This window comes from Chionomys nivalis, chromosome 7 (genome assembly GCF_950005125.1).
Source record: "Chionomys nivalis chromosome 7, mChiNiv1.1, whole genome shotgun sequence".
NCBI lineage: Eukaryota > Metazoa > Chordata > Mammalia > Rodentia > Cricetidae > Chionomys > Chionomys nivalis.
The window spans coordinates 67,134,391-67,141,427 of NC_080092.1; the positions used below are offsets into that span (position 1 = coordinate 67,134,391).

At 45.1% G+C, this 7,037-nt stretch overlaps 1 non-coding gene across 1 annotated transcript; it reads left to right on the forward strand.

Moving 5' to 3' along the window:
• Positions 1-6,667: 6,667 nt before the first annotated feature.
• LOC130878928 (U6 spliceosomal RNA) lies at positions 6,668-6,778 on the forward strand. The gene has a single exon (XR_009057535.1). It is a non-coding gene; the product is annotated as a U6 spliceosomal RNA (small nuclear RNA).
• The last annotated feature ends 259 nt before the right edge of the window (positions 6,779-7,037 follow it).

Here is a 7,037-nt window from a genome sequence, read left to right on the forward strand (position 1 = left end):
ATCCTGAATAAGTATGCTCCAATGCCAATGAAGGGGTGGACTCACTAGGGAGAGCAAGCAGGCAGGGAGGGAGAGAGGAAGAGGGAGAGAGAGAGATTGATTCCTTCTTCCACGTCTTCTAGCAGAAGACGCGGCCCACCTCAAAGATCTGGATTAGAGGTGGATCTTCCCACTTCAAACAATTTCATTAAGAAAAAATGTCCAATCATTTGGGTTTTAGTTAATTCCATATGTAGTCAAACTGACAACCAAGAACAGCCATCACAACTGTCTTACACGGTCTTTCTTGGGCTCAGTAGACACTGCTGAACTGAAGCTGCCGAGGGTTTACTAAAAGTGCTCCCGTGGCCGGGCGGTGGTGGCACACGCTTTAATCCTAGAACTCAGGAGGCAGAGACAGGCGGATCTCTGTGAGTTCAAGGCCAGCCTGGCCTACAAAGTGAGTTCCAGGACAGCTAGGGCTACACAGAGAAACCCTGTCTTGAAAAAACAAAATAAATAAATACATTTTAAAAATTAAAAAACAAAAACCAAAAAATCCAGACAAACAGAAAAGTGGTCACATGAAAAAGGCAGGGTGTATGATGTGAAATTCCCAAAGTTTCAAAAATATATATATATTAAAAAATAGAAGAGAAAAAAAGAAAAGGTTCCCTTGACTTTAATCTAAGCACTCAGGACAGCAGGGCTACATAGAGAGAAGCTGCTTTTCTAAGAAAGAAAGAAAGAAAGAAAGAAAGAAAGAAAGAAAGAAAGAAAGAAAGAAAGAAAGAAAGAAAGAAAGAAAGAAAGAAAGAGGAAGGAAGGAAGGAAGGAAGGAAGGAAGGAAGGAAGGAAGGAAGGAAGAAAGAAAGGAAAGAAAAGAAAAAGATACAGCTCAGCGCTAAAGCACTTTCTAGCATGTGCAAGACCCTGATTTTATCCCAGCAACAGAGGGGAGACAGACACGGGGGCTGGGGAGACTGATTGATTGAGATGTATCTGACTGAATGCAGGCTACTACAACCTCAAAGCGACCAGTGAAGGGAAGAAGAAAACAGACAGCATGTCAGGAGGTGTGAGTTCCCATCTCCGTGTCCGGTGGATTAAGACAGGCTGTACCCAGAGCCCACACAGTTGGCTTATCAGGTCTGGGGCAGAGAAGATTCAAATGCCCACTGGGAGCTTGGACAGTCATGAGCTTTAACGACGAATTCCACGTGGGCTTTTCAAATAGTAAAGATATTCAAACATGTGCATACAAACAGAAACACGAATTACGTAGGCTGTGCTCCTGGTTTTTTCTTTCTTTGGGGGATGGGGGTTGCAAGACTATGAAGGCGCTCTCATTTGAGGGCATCATTCAACTCAACTCAACGCCAGGGCTTTGGGATTCTGAACCAGAATCTCGGGGGTCTTCTGCACAATATTGTGGAGATGCTCTTTTCTTTGTGCATTGTTATTTTTGTGTGTCTAATTTAAAATTTTGAAAAAAGCCTCTTCCCATATATTTTTCCCATGTAGCTATTGAGATAGAAGGAAGTACAGACACTTTTTTTGTGTTTTGTTTGTCAATTATGGCTTTTGTTGCTTTGATTTATTTACAGATTGACAGTTTGTTGCCTCTCAGAGTTTGGAAATTAATGCTAAATCAATACTTTATATAAAATTATTCTGGTTTTTACTGCAGATTATTTCACAACCGATTATTGGACTGGTGTAAGACTCCACTGTACGTGACAACATTGGGGAAGCTAGAGGTAGAAAGTCAGCCAGCGCCCCTGCATAGCACCTTTGCGTGAGGAGCCACACAGCATTTGCATGCAGCATATGGGGAATCCGTGCAGCCTGGGAGTTTGGAGCTAACGTGCCAGTCTCTGATCCAGCCAGACTTAAGTGCGAAGTTTACACTGCTGTGCTGAAGGCTGGAATCTGCCAGAGTGGTGCTCAAGGGCGCTGTCTTCACTGAGCAAGTCTAGACTACTTAGCGTCTACACACGGAAATGCTCCTAAGCACAGGGGACTCCAAAACGCAGTTTTTCTTCACATTCCAAAGCTGTTCCAAAATCACTCTAACGTTTTGAGCAACCTATTTTTTTCCCCAACACAGGGTCTCTCTGGGTAGCCCAGGCTGTCCTGGGATTCACAGAGATCCACCTGTCTCTGCCTTCTGAGTGCTAGGATTAAAGATGTTCACTACTACGCCCAGTTCTGAGCTTTATATTCTAAGACTTTCAGGTACTTTCAGTATAGAAAAAGACTTAATTTCTGACTAATGAAATGTAAACTCATTCACACAGCCAAATGCATTTCCACGTTTAAACTGAGACATACACACAATGTAAGCATTGGCAAGGGTAAACGGGACGCCGAGCTCATATTATCCTACCGCTCCCATAACCTCGCCCTCAGAGAAGGTGCTTTGCATCCAGTGTTGGCCTTTGTCCAGTTTCGTCATTTACTTTGTCTCTTTTTTGAGATAGGGTTTCTCTGTGTAGCCTTGGCTATCCTGGAACTCACTCTGTAGACCAGGCTGGCCTTGAACTCACAGAGATCTGCTTGTCTCTGCCTCCCAAATGCTGGGATTAAAGGTGTGTGTCACTCCGTGCCTGGCTTTACTTTGTCTTTTTTTAATTAATAAAACAGAATTGCATCATTTCCCACCATTCCCTTCCCTTCCTCTAGCTCCTCCCATACCCCAACCATACCCGTGCACTCCCTCTTAAATTCCCGGTCTCTTTTTCTTTGTTACTTGCTGAATCCATTTAGTATTGTTTGTACGTCCAGGATTTCAAGGCTCACTACCTGGTGTTGGATGAACTATGGGCTCGCCTGCGGGTGGGAGGAGGGAGGAACTACTTCCACTCGGCGTCCCTTAGTGGCCTGTAGTTCTTTGTCTAGGGGCAGTGCCCTGTGAGATTGTCTCTTCCTCTTAGCATGTCTATTGATGATGTCCTTGTTCAGGTCTTAAGTAGCCACATCGTTAAAGTCACGAGTGAAGTGTTCCTGTCTTTCCTAGGTGATACAGTTTCACTGCAGGTTTCCTGGGCCCCTTTCAGCCTTCCCACCCCTTCCTCTCTGATGCTCCCTGAGCCTTAGGTGCAGCAGCTGTGCTGTCCATGTGTCCCTTAGGGCTGGGTATCCCATCATCAGGTCCCTGGGTTTTGATCAATTGTGGTCTTCTGTAATGATCTTTTTTTTGGGGGGGGGGGGGGGGAGTTTCGCTTTTTTTTTTTTTTTTCTCTGTGGTTTTGGAGCCTGTCCTGGAACTAACTCTTGTAGACCAGGCTGGTCTCGAACTCACAGAGATCCGCCTGCCTCTGCCTCCTGAGTGCTGGGATTAAAGGCGTGCGCCACCACCGTTCCCAGAAAAGCTTCTCTGGTGAAGCTCGGGAACAGCTCTTACTGTGGGTCTAAGGATGCGTATTTAGAAGGCATTTAGGAATTACGCTGTTTTAGGAAAGCAACAGTTGCAGGAGCTCCTTTGAGAGCTGTGATTTCACTGGCTCCAGTTAGGTGGCTAGCTTTCCAGGGCTGGGCATGATTTCCTTGCTGTTGAACAGGCCATGCATCCAATTATACAGCTGTTGGTTACTGCCCAGATATAAGAGCCACTCTTGTGGCTCTAGGGATGTCTTGCTTGCCGTGCTGGTCATGTGCATAGGCCTCGCAGCTGCGTTAACTATTGGTAGCTTCCCTTCCTTGGCAGCTTACATTAGCATCTTCAGGGACTGTGAAGGTTCGTCCTCAGAGAGGAGTCTTTCGGTAGATCCAGCTCAGAACCTGCAAGTCCTGAATCACAATGCCTGTGCCTTCAGCATTAGGGCCTTACCTTCAACCTCTGGGAGGCAACCAAGGGGAACAGTAAAAGTCTGTTTGGGGAGTGTCTTGGACTCCCCTGACCAACAATTCAAAAGAGTTTTTCATGCCTGGTACTGTACAGCTGTTTTTGTTTGCTTGGTTTTTCAAGACAGGGTTTCTTTCTGTAGCCCTGGCAGTTCTGGAACTAGCTCTGTAGACCACGCTGACCTTGAACTTCTCCTGCCTCTGCCTCCCAAGTGCTGGGATCAAAGGCATGTACTACTACTGCCAATGGTACTGGGATTTTTATTAGAAGGCCTATGGCTCATGGAAGAAGTATTGTCCAAACAGTTTAACTTCATTTAAATAACATTATGTTTACTTAGATATATTATATGTAATTTGGGGTCAATAAAAATAATATAATCTCTTACAGCGTTTTCAAACACCCTTAGTCATGTTAAAATTTTTAAAGTTTTTAAAAAATGTTTTATATATTTGGGTATTTTGACTTCATGTATGTCCATGCAGCATGTCTGAACCTGGTGCCTACTGAGGCTAGAAGGCATTGGAAGCCCTGGAGCTGGCGTTACAGATGACTGTGAGCTACCACGTGGATGCTGTAAATCAAATGTGGGTCCTCTGAAGAGCAGTCAGTGCTCTTAACTGCATAGCCATCTCCCCAGTTCCTTCATTTAAAAAAAAGCTGATTTTATAAGGAAAAAAAAAAGCAGAAATGGGGGTACTGGAGAGATAGCTTGTAGTATGGAGCTGCGGGGTGTGTTCCTGCCACCCCGGCTGCCTGGCTAGCTTATGCCCCGAAATAATTACACAGAAACTGTATTCTTTTAAACACTGCTTGGCCCATTAGCTCTAGCCTCTTACTGACTAACTCTCACATCTTGATTAACCCATTTCTAATGAGTGTAGCACCACGAGGTATTGTCTTACTGAGAATATTCTTAACCTGCATCCATCTCGGAGAGGAGAGCTATGGCGACTTCTTTACTCAGCTTTCTTTCTCCCAGAATTCTGTTCTGTCTACTTCGCCTATCTAAATTCTGCCCTATCAAAAGCCAAGGCAGTTTCTTTATCAACCAATGAAAATAACAAATAGACAGATGACCCTCCTCCATCAATAGCTCGATGGTTGCTCTTGCAGAGGATCCAGGCTCAGTTCCCAACATCTGCAACTCCAGCTCCAGAGGACCCAGGTTCCTCCTTTAGTGTCGGGGGCATAGCACATGTGCGGTGCACACACATACATGCAGGCAAAACACTCATGCACATCAAATAAAAATAAACACTTTTTTCAAAAAGAAAAAGCAGAAATGGGCCAGGAGTGATGGCATACACCTGTGGTAGAAGCTGATGGATCTCTGTGAGTTTGAGGCCAGGCTGATCTACACAACCAGCCAAGGCCACATGAGACTGTATCTCAGAAGCAGAAAAGGGGGGGGGGGGGTAGAGAGCTGGCTCAGTTGTTAAGAGCACTGGATGTTCTTATAGAGGACCTGGGTTCAATTCCCAGCACCTAATGGGATCCCAGTCCCAGGGACTCCAACACCCTCTTGTGCCCTGTGAGGGCACTGCACTTACACACACAGAGACAAATTTAAAAATATTAAAAAAAAAAAAAAAAAAGCAGAAAAGGAAGGGGTGGCGGAGGCTGGAAGACAGATCAGCAGTTAAAGAACCTTAGTTCAAATCTCATAACCCATGTGGTTCATAGCCACCTGTAACCTCAGCTCCCAGGGGCATCCAGCCACTTCTGGCCTCCACTGGCATTCATGTGCACAGACCCACACAAAGACACATAATTAAAAATAATAAAATAGATCTTTTGGTGGGGGAGATGGAGTTGGCAATGCAGAAACGTGGAACGGGACACTCACTGGTGGAAGGAACATTTTCGTGACAAATGTTAGGTTGAAGAAATTTAGCCTGTAAAACAAATATTGTCACATGCAGACTGATGTTTGGAAAAAATAATGTGTGTTCTATATTTTCATCATGGGCTTCTTCTAGCAAATCTATAGGTGGCCAGGTAGCTTTCTATTTGCACAAGAGTTGAGGAATAATCGTCATAAGCTGGAGACGAGAAAAAGGCTACAGGGAAAGTCATTTGAGGTCAGAGTCAATCATAAAAGGCTTTCCCACATTGCACATGGTAGAGGAAACATCAGAAAAATAAACATTTTGGTTTTTTGTTGTTTTACAATATTGGGGTTCAAACGTAGGGTCCCACTTATTCCAAGCAAGGACTCTACACTCAGCTGCTTCTTGCCACCCATAAATGCTATCAACCAACTAACTCATTCAAGATTTAAATACATCATTCCGGGCCAACAGTAAATGTTTCAAATAAAGATTTGCCAAAACAACAGTCAAATTCACTAACCAGGGACTGCACAGCCGCCTTTGGGATCCTAGCACCCAGCTCACCTCCGAGAGCAGAGTATGTTGACTCAGCAGCCTTCATGTTTCCGGCTGTGAAAGTTCAGCAGAGCCTGTGACACCTCACAAACCTCTCTCAGCTCACACGTACGTTTCTGGCCGATTATGGCGCCCCCATGTGTCCCTTTGTTGTAACGTCTTCCGAGTCTCAGGAACAACACCCTTTACAATACCTCTGTTCTCCCATCTGTGATTATTCCAAGAGGAAGCTGAAGAATAGGATTAATCCGATTAAGTATCCCAGCCTGGCCTGGAACTCCTTGTACAACCTGAAGATGACCTCCTGCCTCCACCTCCCAAGGATTACAGGCTTGGGCCATCGTGTCTAGTTTATACAGTGCAGACGATCCACGGCTTCGTGCATGCTAAGCAAGCACTCTACCAACTGACCTATAACCCCCCAGGTTTTTTCTATAAAATTTTAAAATTGGTGCTCGCTTCGGCAGCACGTATACTAAAACTGGAACGACACAGAGACGATTAGCACGGCCCCTGCGCAGGGGTGACACGCAGATTCGTGAAGCAAGCGTTCCATGTTTTAAAAAAAAATTTAAAATTGTTTTTAAATTATGTGTACATGCCTGTGTTTGTGTCCACAAAGCGAGTGCAGATGCCTGAGGAAGTCAGAGGTAGCAGATCCGCTGGAGTTGGAGTTACAGGCGGCTGTGAGCCACTCACATGGGTGCCGGGGCTTGAACTCAGGTCCTCTGCAAGAGCAGTTTGTGCCCTTACCCAGAGCCATCTCTCCAGTACCCTGAAAGGTTTTGGGGGGCTGGTAAGTAAGGAGGATATGGGTTAGT